General features: G+C 51.3%; 2 protein-coding genes and 1 long non-coding RNA gene across 3 annotated transcripts in view; 2 read left to right on the top strand and 1 right to left on the bottom strand.

The window, feature by feature from the left end:
• The window catches only part of LOC138566142 (uncharacterized), a 34,909-nt gene extending 29,244 nt beyond the window's left edge, over positions 1-5,665 (top strand). The window contains exon 3 of the long non-coding RNA XR_011301850.1: positions 1,406-5,665. This is a non-coding gene — a long non-coding RNA (uncharacterized lncRNA). The remainder of the gene's footprint in view (positions 1-1,405) is intronic.
• The window catches only part of LOC138566132 (zinc finger protein 850-like), a 459,100-nt gene that overhangs the window by 336,033 nt on the left and 104,444 nt on the right, over positions 1-18,623 (top strand). The gene's annotated exons all lie outside the window — the stretch shown is intronic.
• Positions 1-18,623, bottom strand: part of LOC138566136 (zinc finger protein 850-like) — a 317,241-nt gene that overhangs the window by 56,005 nt on the left and 242,613 nt on the right. The gene's annotated exons all lie outside the window — the stretch shown is intronic.

Genomic DNA, 18,623 nt, shown 5'->3' on the forward strand with positions numbered 1-18,623 from the left:
TTTAAGTGAACCTGATGGAACCCTATACATGGATGGCTCATGTTTTAAATTGTCATGCGGTAGCACCACAGCTGCCTATGCTATTACTACATTGAAAACTGTGGTTGAAAGTTGCAAAATTCCACAGCACTCTGCCCAAGCAGCAGAAATCAATGCATTAACTCGGGCATGTGAGCTCAGTCTTGATTTAAGAGTGAATATATATACTGACAGCCAGTACGCCTTCGGTGTGGCACATAATTTTGGAAAATTATGGGCTGAGAGAGGTTTTCTTACTTCTCATGGTACCAAAATCCAGCATGGAATGCTGATCAGAAGATTGTTGAATTCACTAGTAGCGCCTAGAAAGCTAGCAATTATTAAATGCAGCGCTCATAAGAAAGTGACAAATGATGTGGGAATAGGTAATGCATTTGCTGATAGGACAGCTAAATTGACTGCCCAAGCACCTGCCACTTTAACCTACTTATCAGTAAATGCACCAGTAAATATTGAATTTGATAATTCACTTGAATGTGTCAGACAAATACAAGAAGATGCATCCAAAGAGGAACTTGAGAAATGGAACAGCAAAGCCACCCTTGATGATGGTTGCTATGTATACCAATCTGATAGGAGATTATGGATGTTACCAGACAAATATGTGTCTATGATGGTCACAATGGCACATGGACACTCCCATATATGTGCAGATGCAATTGTAGCCTTACTAGAAGTATGGTATAACACAAACATTCGAAAAACAGCTGCAGCTAAATGCAGAAATTGTATTACCTGCTTAACACACAACATAGGAAAAGGTACACCTGTCCCTAGAGGTCATTTCAGACCCCCAGAGCTACCATTCGAATGCCTTCAAATGGATTTCATAGAAATGCCTCTATGTCAGAGATTTAAATATGTACTAGTTGTAGTATGTATGTTCAGCAAATGGACAGAAGCATTCCCTATGGTGGATAATACTGCCTTAAGCACTGCAAAGGCTTTGGTAAAAGAGTATTTTGCAAGATATGGACTGCCCCATACAATTTGGAGTGACAATGGTGTTAATAGGACAATGCACCTAGTGTGTCAGGCTTTGGGAATATGACAAAATTTCCATTCCATTTTTCATCCGGCCGCAGCTGGTTTATGTGAACGTTTCAATTCCACCCTGAAGAGCAAATTGGCAAAAATCTGTGCCAGTAGCCCCCTCAAGTGGGTAGATGCTTTGCCCCTGGCCCTAATGTCCATACGTACTGTCCCACATTCAGGAGTAGGCTTGTCACCATATGAAGTCGTCATGGGACGACCAGCAAATATGTGGGGAATACCAAGTCCAAGAAAACTGTCAAATGTCCCTTATCCTTTGTTGAGCGATTACTGTTTGGAGCTTACTAAGAGGTTGTCTATTATTCATAAACAGGTGAAAAACTTTTTGCCAAAGCCTCTTGAAGGATCCGGCCACTCCATACAGCCTGGCGACTGGATTTTTACCAAGAACTTTCAGCGATCATCCAGTCTACAACCACGGTGGAAGGGCCCAGTTCAGGTCCTACTGGCTACCCAGACTGCTGTCAAGTGCGAAGGACATCGTAACTGGATACATCCCAGCCATGTGAAGCGGGCTCCTCCATTTCTGGCTGGGAATACGTCTACAGAGTTACCATGGGAAGAATCTGTGCCGCAAGAGACTGATAATTCCCAAAGACTACCTCCGTTCAATGTTTCCCCAGGTATCGTGCCTCCCAAAGACATCACAGGAGTGACAGAGGGACCACGATATAACCTCAGGCCACGAAAACTAAAGTAACTGTGCAGCTTGATGCTTGCTTCTTTCCTTGAATTGACTTTGCTGCCTTCTCTGCGGATTGTCCAGGGCGGTGAATACCGGCATCTTTAACAAACTGTCTTTGGGGTGAGGCATATGAACACTCCTGAAACTCCTATAACCCTTGTCTTGCCTCAGCCTGTTAGAGTATTTCCTTTAAGAAACTCTCTCATAATGCCAAACAGTATCGATGACACACCTTCTCCTGAATCCAGACGTTGGTATCGCTCCAAACCCAAGGTTCTGTCATTTCTACTACTGCTGAGTGTTTTCCTATTCAGTTAATTTTTTTTCCTAGACAAATTGCTCAAAACCCCATATTCTGCTAAACCCATACCTATATCTGTGCCTTCACCAGAAGAATTATATCATAAGGAACAAATAAGAGAGAATGCTTTTATCTCCCTGCTTCATCACACTCATGATATTGTGAAGGATTCTGATTGCTGGATCTGCCTGCAGCTACCTGCCTATGTGGGGGAAGGAATGCCCCTGCTACAGATACCTTTACCTTTTCTGCCTTCCTGCTATGCGCTTTATTTAGTATTCTCACGTATTGAGATAGTGCTTGCCCTCAGATAATTGTCTTTAGGGTTTAGCACCAAGCGTGATACTGTTCTGAATCACAAAAGCGCTTACTCTGATTTTGATAAGGATGTCCTTAAAAGGGGCCGATGTGATCTGGTAACTATGCCCAGTGCTACTTTTCCTTTTTCATCTTATTGTTCACCTTTTCCTGATAATGAACTATATTCTCCTGATAAATTTAGTGTGAACTCCCCCACCACAAACCCGATTGCATTCCTTAAATTAAGAAACCTAGATCTCCAAGGGAGTATCTGTAAAGAAACTTCTAGGGCCTATGATATGGGATATAGCCTAGATTGTAACATGACCTACCACATGCCTAACCTACATCCTTCGATGGATGCCCCTTTGTATGTGGGGGATTCTATTTACTTTATCTGTGGTAGTAATGCGCAGACATGGCTTCCCAAGGGCTGGTCAGGACGTTGCCATCTAGGATTTGTATTACCTGCCATATCTGTTAAACGCAACAAAGTTGTTCCACAACCTGTCATTAAGCCCCTACCACGCTCCAGAAGGGGTGTGGTGAACCAAGGAGATACTGCAGCAGACAAAGCCGGTGATTTTATGAAAGCTTTTATTCCCTGGTTTGGCCCCGCTATTAACTCCCGTGATATTAGGAGGTTAGCTAGACTCTTGGAGGCCACAATCTCTGAGACAGCAGATGCTTTAGAAAACATAACTATTGAAATGCAAGCTATTAGGCTAGTGGCCCTTCAGCCAGGATGGTGCTAGACATGATCCTGGCTGAGAGCGGCGGAACGTGCAAAATTATAGGGTATAGCTGCTGTTCCTATGTACCCGATGCTTCCACCTCTGTGCGTGAGTCCATAAAAAGGCTCAGTGGGATTGGCTCCCAGGTTCACGTAGAAACTGGATCATGGGACATTTTACATTCCATTTGGGGTTTCTTTAGCCTATGGGGTTGGAAGATTGGAATGGTACTGCTTACAGGGATACTAATAATCCTGGGATGCTGCCTTTTTGTTAATTGCTTACCTGCATGCTGCCAATATCTAGCCCAATTGTGTGCCCCACGACCATTCCGTGGTGCCAGAGGAGTTGTACTGATGATGCAGGATGTCGCTATACAGGAACTAATGCAAATTGAGATTACTGAAATAGACATAGGAAGACCTGCTTTGCCTCCTCGGCCTTCACCTTGCACCTCTTTACCTCTTGATCCCTTTTCTAGTGATGCCACTGAGTATGTTTCACAGACAGCTGTCCAGGATGAGGAGATATATGAGGCGGTTCTGTAACGTTAGTGTAGCAATATTGTTGAGCTGATTAACAGAAGGGCCGTCTGTGGAAATGTCAATTTTATCTGTTAATCAGTTCATAACAATATTGTTTGAAGGAGACATAGGGCCTCATTACAAGTACTCCGGTCCGGAATTAACACTGCCGGTAAAACCATACCGGCACCGTTTCCATGTCCGCCCAATCATGACCCGCGGCCCCGGTAATAGCACCACCCTCAAACGCCATCGCGCAAATGGGGGTCCCGTTAAGTCCGTCTGCACGGAAACCCCTCCGTTACCGTCAACACGAAACACCGTGAGCATCACAACTAGCGCAGACACGGAAATACAGGCAAAAAAATGGCGCAAATACCGTGATCACGGTTGCCGTAACCGCCGCCACCGCGAACATGGCGTTATACACTGCCTGCTGAACTGAATCAGGGCACAGGTGCACCAAATCAGCCCAGCTGGACCTAGCAGGCCACTGGGAGCCTACAAAAGGGCCACACCCAGCCCAACACAACACAGAACCATGCAGGCAGCAGGTCTAGTAGCACTGGGACTGGGCCTACTCAACCAACAGGCAGCACTGCACATGGTGGCAGTAATGGCGCAGAGGAGGAGGCGTAGGCGGAGGAGGCGCAGGTGGCAACCAGCCAACCCTGCAGCTATGGCAAACCCCATTGCCCAGCCAGCCCGACCCCGCCGCCAGCCAGCAATACCACGCATTAGGGCCTCACCCTGGAACCTCACCCCAGGACAGATCCACACACTATACCGGCTGGACCGTGCAACAATCATGCATATCACCGCCATGATTGAGGACAACATCAGCAGCCAAATTTACACCGCCACCGCCACCCCCCCCTCTTGAAGGTTGTCTCAGTACTGCATTTCCTTGGCACTGGCACCTATCAACACACGGTTGGTGAGCTGCACGGCATATCACAACCCTGTTTCTCAAAAATCCTGGTACAGGTACAGGATGCCCTGTTGCGCCATGTGTCGGAACACATAGCCCTACCCCGCACCCTCCCCGAGGTCATTGCCACCAAGTTGGCCTTCCATGCCATAGCAGGCATGCCAAATTGCATAGGCGCAGTTGACTGCACCCACGTTGAGCTGACAGTACCACGTGCAATTGAGGCGGTGTTCCGCAATAGGAAACAGTATCACTCACTGAATGTACAGATGTATGTGATGCCACGCTACTGATTACACACTGCTGCGCACGTTTCCCAGGCTCATCACATGACTCAATGGTACTGCGGAATTCCACGTTGCCACGGTACATGGAACGCTATGCCGGACAAAGCACATGGCTATTGGGTGAGTACAGCTGACGATGCTACAACCCTGTCGAAGTGGTGTGTGTGTGTCCAGGCCAATGAGCATTGTGAGTGTGCCGCTGTGACCGCACATGCATCACCCCCCTTCCATCTACCAAATACACAGCGGATGCCAAACATCATGAAGGAAGACATGACAGGTCAACACAATGTGCCCGTGCACACGCTGCCACAGCCAATCCCGTCACTGTCCCATGAACCCTGTGCCACTGCAGACACCCACCCTCAATTGAAACACTGCCTCAAAAGGCACGAGAGGCGTTTAAATGAGACAACATGTATTTACTACTTCCGTACAGTGGAGTCACTCTGCCATGTGTGGACAGCACTGCACCATGACATGCACACAATCAAATGTCACCCGCAGGGCACAGCAAACATGCAAGTTAATGTGTAGGCCCATATGCAGTCAGCGACATACATCGTGATGCCCAAAACATACCTCCAGACACTGCATGGTTCATATGCATGAATGAATGATGATACAAGAATGCACAGCAGCAGATGAGGACATGATGCCACAAACACTGACATGTTCCCCCATCTACATCCCATGTAGGTGATGCGGGATATGCACTCACGCCATGGTTGATGACACCTGTACGGAGACCAAGGAACAGGCATGAAGAGGCATACAATAGGGCACATATCCGCACACGTGGAATGATTGAGAGGACATTTGGACTGCTGAAGGCCCGTTTCCGCTGTCTGAGCAGATCTGGCGGATCACTGCTGTACAGCCCAGTGAAGACGGGCAAAATCACGCTGGTATGTGCCATGCTGCACAATATATGCCTGCGCAGGAACATCCCAATGCCACCAGACGCAGATGAGGAAGATGGGGATGGGGATGGGGATGGAGATGGGGATGGGGATGGGGATGGGGATGGGGATGGAGATGGGGATGGAGATGGAGATGGGGATGGGATGGCACCGCCTCCCCCTGGGGGTCCACATGATGGTCAGAGAGCACGGGATGCCCTGATTCGCATTTACTTTTGAGTCACAGCACATTCACAGAAATGCATGAACATGGTGACGACAATGAATTAATAGTTGCACTGCAAAATAAATGATCAATGTCCACACATGTATGTCTTGATTCGAAATGGTGATGTATTGATGTAATAACAACAGGGAAGGAGGTGCATTGGTTAGGGAAGCTGTACACCCGGGGCCACCCACCACCCAAACGTGCCCACCCCCACCCAGGCCCCATTGTTCAAACCCCCAAACTACCTACCCCACCACCCATACGTGCCCACCCCCACCCAGGCCCCATTGTTCAAACCCCCAAAACTACCTACCCCACCACCCAAACGTGCCCACCCCCACCCAGGCCCCATTGTTTAAACCCCCAAAACTACCTACCCCACCACCCAAACGTGCCCACCCCTCTCACACCCTTGTAGTCCACATGTGTCCTGCACTGCCCCACACATATGCCATCACTTCCGTGTGCGCTTCTGTGCCTGTGCAACCTTGCCCGAGGGACCCATTAGCCTACTCGAGCGCCTCCTTGGGCTGGCAGTAGTGGAGCTGGATGGGGTGGTTGTGTTTGATTGCGCAGAATCTGGGATTGAGGGCATCCATGCCAGATTTGCCTGTTGGCCAACCAACATGGCCTCTACAAGCCTGGAGGTGTGGTCGTTGCCCTCCCGCACATTGCATGCAAGGGTTACAATAGTGCTCGCAAAGCGTCCGATGGACTTCGAGAGGCGACGCACTGAGGTGCTGTAGCTCTCCCTCTGCAGCCTGGATTCCTCTACCTGCCTCTCCACCAGCTGGGTGAGGGTAGCCTGCTGCTCCTCCATCCGCTGCATGCGGGCATTCAGTTCGGCCATGGATGGGGTGGGCGACCTCATGGGACTCCTCAGTGATGTGGGGCTGAACTCCAGCTCATGGAAGGAGCCCAGGTCTTCCAATGTGGGCATCTCCCCCTGTGGCCCCGTTTCCGAGTGCTCTTGCGGGGCACTGTTATCACTGCAGGCCGCCCGCTCTGCAGTGCTGATGCCTTCGGTGTTGTGTTGGGTGGCCATGAAAGGTTCCTGTGGCACCTGTCTAGACTTGGACAGTGTGGAGACGGTGGGGATGTCGGTGGTGGTGGTGGGCGGCACATCTGTAGTGGCTGGTAATGTGGCCAGAGGTGCAGAACTGCCGGCAGCATCCTCCTGTGTGGTGGCGGTGGCTTGTGTACTTGCCGGTGCAGATTGGCTGGCCTGTTGTGCAGTATCACTGTCACTTGAAACGGCTGTGGGGACACAAAGGGCATGCAATTAGTGTTGTTGTGGTGGCAGATGGGTGCATCACATGCGTCATTAATATAGTACATTGAATAGTGTTAGTCACATGCATCTGATTGCTGATGTATGCATTCTGTGATATTGCTTGCCATACGGATCATGATGGGTCCTTTGGCCCACACATGCACTGCCTGGGGGGGGTTGTTAATGGGTCCTTTGGCCCACACATGCACTGCCTGGGGGGGGGTTGTTAATGGGTCCTTTGGCCCACACATGCACTGCCTGGGGGGGGGGTTGTTAATGGGTCCTTTGGCCCAGTACTCACAACTGCATATTTTCATGTGGCATTCATGTTTGGGCACTTACCGGCATCTGCAGGTGGGCTCACTCCTGCCTCAGCCTCCCCGATCCCATGGATTCCCTCAAGGTGGAGGACGCTGGTGCAACGCTTCTCCCATGCTTGCAGCCTCAGTGGGGAAGGGGGTCCTCCGCCTGTCCCACTGCTGCGTTGGCGGTGCGCGGAAATGAGGTTGCGTACCCTCAGCCTCAGGTCGTCCCACCGCTTGTGGCAGTCCTTCACGCTCCTCACTGTCACGCCCACAGCGGTGCACTTGCGTGCAGCTTCGGCCCACACCTCCTTCCTCCGCTGCTGTGTGGCACGCCGTTGGTCGGCGCTGAACAGCATCTCTGCATTGTCCACAATGTGCTCCACCAAGACGGTTAGCTCCGCCTCGCTGAAGCGCTGTTTGCGCGGCCTCTGAGCAGGAATCCTGGCAGACATGCTGATGGTCCCTTTTGGCTTCTCAGAGTTAGGATTGTGCTTGTGCTGACTCTGGATGGCAATGGATTGTGCTTTTATATGATGGCCGCCTCTCTGTTTCCTGTTTTGGCGATTATGGTATTTCCGGTTCCGTGTCCGTGGCGGCGGAGGCGGACGCGGGTTTTGCGCCACTTGTGGCTGCGTTATTTCCATTTCCGTGGGGTTTTCCGTGACGGCGGTAACAACGTTTCCGAGTCCGTGCGGTGCGCGCGACCGACAGCGTGTAATCGGACGGTTTTTCCGCAACCTTGCGGACACGGAAACGTTTTTACCGCCGTCACGGATTTTGCACGGTCCCGGACTGGCAGGTTGTAATGAGGCCCATAATCTGCTAGGGTCCAATTACAAACACCATTCAAAGGATTAAGCCTCCTTGCTTTAACACACAAAGATAAAACATTAGGCCTCACGTTAGAGGTCCCTGCTTAAAACTGCACAATGCATAAAACTTGCTTACGCTCGCTGGAATTCAAGATAAACAGCATGACCTCTCACCGAGATATGCGTGTTGAAAGTACATCAGCTCATCCCAGATGTGAGAAAATTCTGCTGACATTAATGAGAAATTTACAGTAAACCATTTTATTAATACGAGACCGGCAGAAACACTTCCCTTTTTCTGCTGCTTTTAACCTTTGTACACAGTAAACGTTTGCGCTGCTCGCTTTCCTTCCTGATTTTACAAATAGCATTTGCTTTCAGTAACATGAGATGTGATGTATTATGACAAACTACTGCCTTTTTACTCTCTGCATATACCGTTCTGACTCAATTCTGGGAAATCATCACAGAAGTGACGGAGGGGTGATTGATCTGCCACGAGATGTCTAGGCACGTATAGTGATGTCTGGTATCTAGCTATATAAACATGATCATTCTGTTTTGAAAATTGTCAGCAACTGAGGAATGCAATGACTTTTGTTTTTTCTCCGTCATTGTAATCTTTCTTTGCTCACCCACTATAGTGTTATTTGCAATAAATTGTGAAAAACCTCTGTGTCGGAATCTGTATGTATCTGATGTAAACGTGTTTATCCGATTTATATTTCAGACTGGGCCGAACCACAAATATATCCATTGTAAATTCCCTGTTTTACACTTGCCTGTGAAGTGGGAAATATAAAGCGCTCCGTTATGCATCTGTAAAGTGCTGTATACATCTGTAAAGTGCTGTATACATCTGTAAAGTGCAGTATACATCTGTAAAGTGCTGTATACATCTGTAAAGTGCAGTATACATCTGTAAAGTGCAGTATACATCTGTAAAGTGCTGTATACATCTGTAAAGTGCTGTATACATCTGTAAAGTGCTGCGTTGCTTCTCGAAGCTAGGTCCGGCTCAATAAATACCCTAACGATAATAATGTGGTCATTAATAAATAGACATTTTAGGATTAGAATAGAAAATAAATTGCAGTCCACAACGATACCACGTTAATTATTCAAACAGATAGTCCCATGCCACTCCACCAAAGGCTTTTTTAGCCTCCAATGTTACGGCTGCAAAACGGTCTCTAGATTTGTTAGTAATACTGAGATAATCTAGAAAAAGCCTGGAATTATATTTCTTTACCATAATGCATATGAGAATTATCTACATTTGTATGTGGAAATTTAGAAGGGAATCCCCTTTCCCCTGCTGATTAATCTTGTTGGCCATGTACCAGGTAATGAGCACATTTATTCCATATAAATATATCTGTGTGTTTAGGTGTTTAATTCACACAACTCCAGTCAGGACTTTCTCTCCACATACAGTAAAGTGTGAGTGTTGCATGTACTTACTACCGTATAACGAGACAACCGCAGGGCTCTCACGTGATATAAAAACAGCAAGGCTCTCTGAGAAACGGAAAAATAAAAACACAGCAGGGTTCTCTAAACTGCTGGAGGAGACTCACTCTGCAGCCTTGTTCCACTAATACATCCCTCACCTGCCATTTCAGTGACAAAACTGCTGTTCCGAGTCTTTACCGTTATGCGGCCTACAGAGGCAGTCACAAGCACGTTCCTTCTTTCTTCATAGCGCCGCCTAAAGTTAGCAAATGCAATCCAGCCCCACTCGCTCCCGATATATCACAGCCAAATACCAGATTGTTAAGGTATTTTGCTCACTCCATCCATTAAAAATAGTCATGTTCACCTGATGGAGAACTAATGTCTGCTGTGTGTCTTGTCCCATCTGTGGTCACCGTACCATCTATTCCCTAAAACCAATGGTTCATCATTGCCAACTCTCATGCACGTGACCTGCGTCAGGAAGGTCCCGATTACTGTTGTCCCTGTGGGAAATATTAATGGTTGTGAGGGCTGTTCCCACTGCAAATACAAATCCAGGAAAACACAAGATGATACTTGTTCTTCCGTATACAACCTACAATGAAGAACAGCCCTTTTGCTACAGCTGTCAGGTGGTGGGACTATTAGGTCGTTTGCTGGAGCCCTCCAGTAGACAAAAGTACCTTTCTTCCAATACAGCGGGGAGAAGCGAGAGAACACACTGCTCTTCCCAGGGATTTAGATGGAAAGTGGAATCTGGAAACCGAGGCACGTTACCAGAAGATCAGAAATAGGAAACAGTTTACATCAAGCTATGGAGAAGACAGTCTAATGACCCTCAAAATACAAAACTCAAAATGTACCCCAAGGAACAGCAACGTACCTGTTCTTCTGCTCTGTGGTGTAACGGGTTCTACCAGTACACAAAGTACAGAGATGACAAAGTAAACAGGCCGCAACCCGCCCAATGCCCCTTCCAATGCCCCTTCCTCAGACAAGTCCAAAGGCACACAGGGACCTACACCTGATGGCACAAGGACACCTCTAAGGAAAGAAGAGAGCCAGAAGGGCAGATAGACCAGCAGCGAGGTAGTGCTCTCTGATGATACAGAGAATATTTGGAAACGAACCCCACTTTACCCACAGATGACCAAGAACAGACAGCAGTCAAGTCATTCAGGAAAACAGAGCTGAAATGCCAGAAATACTAAGCAAGGAATCCAGTAAAAGAACAGGGGTTGCAATCCAGTATAGAGGCCAGGAAAATCCTTGTAAGGACTTCACGTGCCCGGGAAAGCAGAAGCTTTTGGCGGGCTACTGTAGGGCTGTGTGCGTTTGCTGGCAGGATGTGGGCTTGGTCCGCCTGACTCCAATCCCCAAACTGGTTTCAGTGTGTTTGAGCGGTGTGCATGAATGCTCCCAACAGTGGTCCTGATTGGACCACTGCTGGGGTTTGTGTGTTGGCTAGTCCTGCTATTGGCTAGTGATGGCAGCAGCCCTTACCTGGCTTTTAGGATAAGAAGAGGACCCTTGCACCCATTCTTCAGAGATCCTGGAGAAACCTGAAGGACCCAAGTATCCTGTTCAGCTGTGAGACCCACGAAGAAACCGGAGACCCAACTGAAGGAGGCCTGGCAACCAACTTCTGCTGCTGTCCTGGAGGAGCCCTGTCTTGCTCTTGATCTTTAGTAGTCCTGAAAAGGAGTTATGACCCTAGGAGTGGAGGGACCATCCATTCCCGACAACTCATCGTTGCCCTGCCAAAGGAAGCCTTTGGAAGTGCCCTGCAACCGTCCTGTGGCTGACCAGCTTTGGTTTTGGGCTGCCCGCATCACCATACCGAGTTTCGGCCTGAAACTCGTGGGGGGGGGGGCTCAGCAGGCCCTACAAGACTACCTCCTGCAGAATTCAGCGCCTTAGCATCAAGGAGACCCGAGATAGGAGGGAAAGTCCGACTACAGAGTCCTTTTGCATCGCGTGCCTGGTGACCACCATCAGACAATTGCTTACCTGACCCTAGTCCATTCCTGAGAGGGGTGCTACATCAGGTTTTTCTGCATTCTTCGACCGAGAGTCCTTCCAAAAGTAAAAGACACCAACCAAAGATCAGCTCGAACCTGCAACCCCTGGGAATTGAGGACTGCGACTTCTGGCGGAAAAAAGCAACATCAGACCATCTTCCGTTGTTCTGCCATGTCTGGGGAAGAATCGGAGTACAGGGGGCAAGTTACAGAGTTTATAACCTAGCCCTATACTCCCATTATAAGTCAACGGGCTTATAATAAAGCTTATTTCTAACACTTTTGGCTCTGACATTGCTTGCTTGCGGAAAACATCTGACTGTTGGGGCTCCTTTTGGGCATTAGTCTAACTTGAACGCAACCCCTAAGAACCCTTCACTGACCCCAAAGACCCTACCTGCATGTGTGCCTGCATCCTACATTCTGTGGAACTGCAACCTGAACTAATGGGCAAATGGCCCCAGGTAACTTAGGGCTGGACAATGTTAGTTAGGGAACATCTCTGTGGACCTTCATGTGCATCTTCATGTGCATAATGCTAGCCTAACCTTTCCTTTGCAGGAGTTTCTGATAAGTATTATGCAGCAAAAGGTTGTGCAGTAACACTATATTCAGATTCAGCATTCGTCACCACTCCGGTACATGCTGGACTATCCAGATGGAGAAGGAGGGGGTTCAGGAGAGCTGATGGGTCCCCAGTGCAACATGCCGGGAGCACTTGCAGAACCCTCCGTAGCGGCCCGTTAAAATGCCGAGCCCATTCCCATAAAAATGACGAAATATCTCTGGGAAAAGAAGCAGCCTATCTGCCCAAACCAATGTACACAGGATGCAATACAATGCAACAGATGCATTCTCCGGGATTCTCTCTGCAGCGGGAACAGACTTCTGCAGCGGGATCAGACTTCTGCAGCGGGAACAGACTTCTGCAGCGGGAACAGACTTCTGCAGCGGGAACAGACTTCTACAGCCGGAACAGACTTCTGCAGCGGGAACAGACTTCTTCACTCACTTCTTCACTCACAATGAATGAAATGTTTCTTTTTTTGCACTGCTGCCTTTATAAGGCACACACAGATTTATAAAAAAACTCTCCCTAAACACTGCCAACAGTGAGGTTGGCATGTGTAACATTTCCTTCGTCAGATGGCGTCTATAAGGGAGATTTGTAATTATTTTAAGGTAATTGATTTTTATTGAAAGTTAAGAATAATTAAGTAGACATGACAGCAAGTTGTATGAAAAGTGAAATGCATCATAGATAATATGATAATTGATGATGCTGTAGTTAACTACACACAATATTAAATATAATAAACCTTATAAAAATATGAAGTAAAACCATAGCATGGTTTGGGACAAACAGGGGAGGACAGACACGGCACAGTAAGGGAAGAGTAGGGAGAGGGAAGAGCAATGCATGCAATGAAAGGAGCTTTTTATGTTAAGCAATCATTAAAGGCATTCCATTGGTTATGAAACTTAGGTAGAGTTGTTGCTGATAAGGCATACATTTTTTCAATTTTTGTATTTATTTTAGCATTTATAAAGCGCACAACAGCCTTCAGGCATCGCGGTGCTGTTACAGAAATCTTGCTTAGTTACATACGTGCTTGTAAAAAGCAAATGCATGGTGCAGGGCGGCAGCAGCATAGCATGCAGGGTCAATTTGGGTGTCACAAAACATGCTACATATTACAGTCAATCATGTGGGCGCAACACATTACAGGCCGCGCCTCATTTTACGGAGGCTCTAGGCAAAGGATGCAGGTAGAGGGGATGGGGGTACACAGCTTCACAGGCGACCATGGGTAAGGGCTGGGGGGCACACAGCTTCACAGGCGACCATGGGGATGGGCTGGGGGCACACAGCTTCACAGGCGACCATGGGGAGGGGGTGGGCGGCACAAAGCTTCACAGGCGACCATGGGGAGGGGCTGGGGGGCACACAGCTTCACAGGCGACCATGGGGAGGGGCTGGGGGGCACACAGCTTCACAGGCGACCATGGGTAGGGGTGGGGGCACACAGCTTCACAGGCGACCATGGGGAGGGGTGGGGAGCACACAGCTTCACAGGCGACCATGGGGAGGGGGTGGGCGGCACAAAGCTTCACAGGCGACCATGGGGAGGGGCTGGGCGGCACAAAGCTTCACAGGCGACCATGGGGAGGGGCTGCGGGGCACACAGCTTCACAGGCGACCATGGGGAGGGGGTGGGCGGCACAAAGCTTCACAGGCGACCATGGGGATGGGCTGGGGGGCACACAGCTTCACAGGCGACCATGGGGAGGGGGTGGGCGGCACAAAGCTTCACAGGCGACCATGGGGAGGGGCTGGGGGGCACACAGCTTCACAGGCGACCATGGGGAGGGGCTGGGGGGCACACAGCTTCACAGGCGACCATGGGGAGGGGCTGCGGGGCACACAGCTTCACAGGCGACCATGGGGAGGGGGTGGACGGCACAAAGCTTCTGGGCGGCACAAAGCTTCACAGGCGACCATGGGGAGGGGCTGGGGGGCACACAGCTTCACAGGCGACCATGGGGAGGGGCTGGGGGGCACACAGCTTCACAGGCGACCATGGGGAGGGGCTGGGGGGCACACAGCTTCACAGGCGACCATGGGTAGGGGGTGGAGGGCACACAGCTTCACAGGCGACCATGGGGAGGGGGTGGGCGGCACAAAGCTTCACAGGCGACCATGGGGATGGGCTGGGGGGCACACAGCTTCACAGGCGACCATGGGGAGGGGGTGGGCGGCACAAAGCTTCACAGGCGACCATGGGGAGGGGCTGGGGGGCACACAGCTTCACAGGCGACCATGGGGAGGGGCTGCGGGGCACACAGCTTCACAGGCGACCATGGGGAGGGGGTGGACGGCACAAAGCTTCACAGGCGACCATGGGGAGGGGGTGGAGGGCACACAGCTTCATAGGCGACCATGGGGAGGGGGTGGGCGGCAAGCTTCACAGGCGACCATGGGGATGGGCTGGGGGGCACACAGCTTCACAGGCGACCATGGGGAGGGGGTGGGCGGCACAAAGCTTCACAGACGACCATGGGGAGGGGCTGGGGGGCACACAGCTTCACAGGCGACCATGGGGAGGGGCTGCGGGGCACACAGCTTCACAGGCGACCATGGGGAGGGGGTGGACGGCACAAAGCTTCACAGGCGACCATGGGGAGGGGCTGGGGGGCACACAGCTTCACAGGCGACCATGGGGAGGGGCTGGGGGGCACACAGCTTCACAGGCGACCATGGGGAGGGGCTGGGGGGCACACAGCTTCACAGGCGACCATGGGGAGGGGCTGGGCGGCACAAAGCTTCACAGGCGACCATGGGGAGGGGCTGGGGGGCACACAGCTTCACAGGCGACCATGGGGAGGGGGTGGACGGCACAAAGCTTCACAGGCGACCATGGGGAGGGGCTGGGGGGCACACAGCTTCACAGGCGACCATGGGGAGGGGCTGGGGGGCACACAGCTTCACAGGCGACCATGGGGAGGGGGTGGAGGGCACACAGCTTCCCAGGCGACCATGGGGAGGGGGTGGGCGGCACACAGCTTCACAGGCGACCATGGGGAGGGGGTGGGGGGCACACAGCTTCACAGGCGACCATGGGGAGGGGGTGGGGCACACTGCTTCACAGGCGACCATGGGAAGGGGCTGGGGGGCACACAGCTTCCCAGGCGTACATGGGGAGTGGGTGGGGCACACTGCTTCACAGGCGACCATGGGGAGGGGCTGGGGGGCACACAGCTTCACAGGCGACCATGGGGAGGGGCTGGGGGGCACACAGCTTCACAGGCGACAATGGGGAGGGGGTGGACGGCACACAGCTTTACAGGCGACCATGGGGAGGGGCTGGGGGGCACACAGCTTCACAGGCGACCATGGGGAGGTCGTGGGGGGCACATAGCCTCACAAGGATTTGCAAATTGTGGATGTCTGAGTATTTTTGTTAAGGATAGCGCATGGAATAGATAATGTTACCGCATGCAGCAACGTGAGGGGTTCAGCTATAAAATGGGTAATTGCTGTTAGAGTGGTAAAATCATGACACTATTTCAGAAATAATGCATGTGGTAAATCAGAAATACGCAATGTTCACTTTAAAAATACAAAGGCAGATAGCAATGCATATGGGACAGCAGCCATGCACCGTGCTGCTGTGCTGTTCCAGGGGGCAATCCATGGGACAGCATCCATGCACCGTGCTGCTGTGCTGTTCCAGGGAGCAATCCATGGGACAGCAGCCATGCACCGTGCTGCTGTGCTGTTCCAGGGGGTAATCCATGGGACATCAGCCGTGCACCGTGCTGCTGTGCTGTTCCAGGGGGGCAATCCATGGGACAGCAGCCATGCACCGTGCTGCTGTGCTGTTCCAGGGGGGCAATCCATTGGACAGCAGCCATGCACCGTGCTGCTGTGCTGTTCCAGGGGGCAATCCATGGGACAGCATCCATGCACCGTGCTGCTGTGCTGTTCCAGGGAGCAATCCATGGGACAGCAGCCGTGCACCGTGCTGCTGTGCTGTTCCAGGGGGTAATCCATGGGACAGCAGGCGTGCACCGTGCTGCTGTGCTGTTCCAGGGGGGCAATCCATGGGACAGCAGCCGTGCACCGTGCTGCTGTGCTGTTCCAGGGAGCAATCCATGGGACAGCAGCCGTGCACCGTGCTGCTGTGCTGTTCCAGGGGACAATCCATGGGACAGCAGCCGTGCACCGGTCTGCTGTGCTGTTCCAGGGGGCAATCCATGGGACAGCATCCATGCACCGTGCTGCTGTGCTGTTCCAGGGAGCAATCCATGGGACAGCAGCCGTGCACCGTGCTGCTGTACTGTTCCAGGGGGCAATCCATGGGACATCAGCCATGCACCGTGCTGCTGTGCTGTTCCAGGGGGGCAATCCATGGGACAGCAGCCATGCACCGTGCTGCTGTGCTGTTCCAGGGGGGCAATCCATGGGACAGCAGCCATGCACCGTGCTGCTGTGCTGTTCCAGGGGGCAATCCATGGGACAGCATCCATGCACCGTGCTGCTGTGCTGTTCCAGGGAGCAATCCATGGGACAGCAGCCGTGCACCGTGCTGCTGTGCTGTTCCAGGGGGCAATCCATGGGACATCAGCCGTGCACCGTGCTGCTGTGCTGTTCCAGGGGGGCAATCCATGGGACAGCAGCCATGCACCGTGCTGCTGTGCTGTTCCAGGGAGCAATCCATGGGACAGCAGCCATGCACCATGCTGCTGTGCTGTTCCAGGGGACAATCCATGGGACAGCAGCCATGCACCGGTCTGCTGTGCTGTTCCATGGGGCAATTCATGGGACAGCAGCCATGCACCCTCTGAATGTAGGGCACCTGGACACTACATGTTTCCCTAGCCAGGCATCTCCATTGCTCCTAGAGACTTTGTAGGCGCAAACATGTGGCAGGGCTTGTTAATGTGGCAGACGCCCGATTTATTTCAGAACAATAAGGTTTTCATGGAGAGTGAAGCAGGCATGCAAATATGAGATGCAGTCATGCACCCAGATGGCATTTGCATGAATAACTCTGCGTTATGAGTTGAATCGATTGTTTATTTGTATAGCGCCTATACAAAATGGGCCTCATTACGAGATAGGAGTTAAGGGAAAAACGATGCCGGTAAAGGATTACCGGCATCGTTTACTGCTCCGCACCATTATGACCCGCCAACCCGTTAATAGCGGCACCGTAAATAACGGTACCTCCTATTAGCGGCATTGGTGCGTGCACCCGACCCAACATGCCGGCAATAGCGGCATGGTGTTAACAGGAGCAGAACACAAGTCAGGCGGACATGCAAATAACGGCCCCCTAAAGCCCGAAAAGTACCTTACCGGCATGGAGTAAATGCCGCCATCACAAACCACCCGTAAACGGCCATGTGCAGTATTCCCAACTGCCACAGGTACTCACAATCAGCACAGTTGGAGTCAATGTAGACCGGGCCAGCACAAAAGGAGCACACCCCACCCCTTCCCACACCCAGTCACACACCAAAATGATACCAATACTAATAGCTCTATTGGGGCTGGAGGACATGATTGCAGAGGAACTCCAGCAACAACTACAACAACAACAACAGACAGCACACAGGAGACACAGGAGGAGAAGGAGGGTGAGGCAGGCACAGCATGCACCACCAGTGCAGGCAGTTCTACCACACAGGCAGCCCCCAATCCCTCGAATCAGAGCCAGTCCATTCAGCCTAACCCCTGTGCAGATCCACACCCTGTACCGTCTGGACCGGGACACCATCACCACCATTGTGGACATGATACACAACGACATCGTCAGCCTCATAGATATCTGTGCCGCCATACCCCCTCTACTGAAGGTGGTGTCTGTGCTCACATTCCTGGCCACAGGCACCTACCAGCACACAGTAGGGCAGATGCATGGCATACCACAACCATTATTCTCACGGACGCTGAACCAAGTGCTTGATGCCCTCCTGAAGCACACAGGCAACCACATATTCCTACCACGGACTGCCCAGGAGATCTCCAACACCAAAAGTTGGCTTCGATTCACTGGCAGGCTTTCCAGGTTGCATCAGTGCCATCAACTGCACCCATGTGGAATTTGTGGACCCACATGCCTTGGAGGTAGTGTACCGCAACCGTAAATTGTATCACTCCATCAAGGTGCAAACGGTATGTGACTCAAACAAGAATATCACACATTGTTGTGCCCAATTTCCCGGATCAACCCATGATTCAATGGTCATGCGGTACTCC

Source organism: Ambystoma mexicanum, chromosome 2p (genome assembly GCF_040938575.1).
Source record: "Ambystoma mexicanum isolate Mex_15411 chromosome 2p, UKY_AmexF1_1, whole genome shotgun sequence".
Lineage (NCBI taxonomy): Eukaryota > Metazoa > Chordata > Amphibia > Caudata > Ambystomatidae > Ambystoma > Ambystoma mexicanum.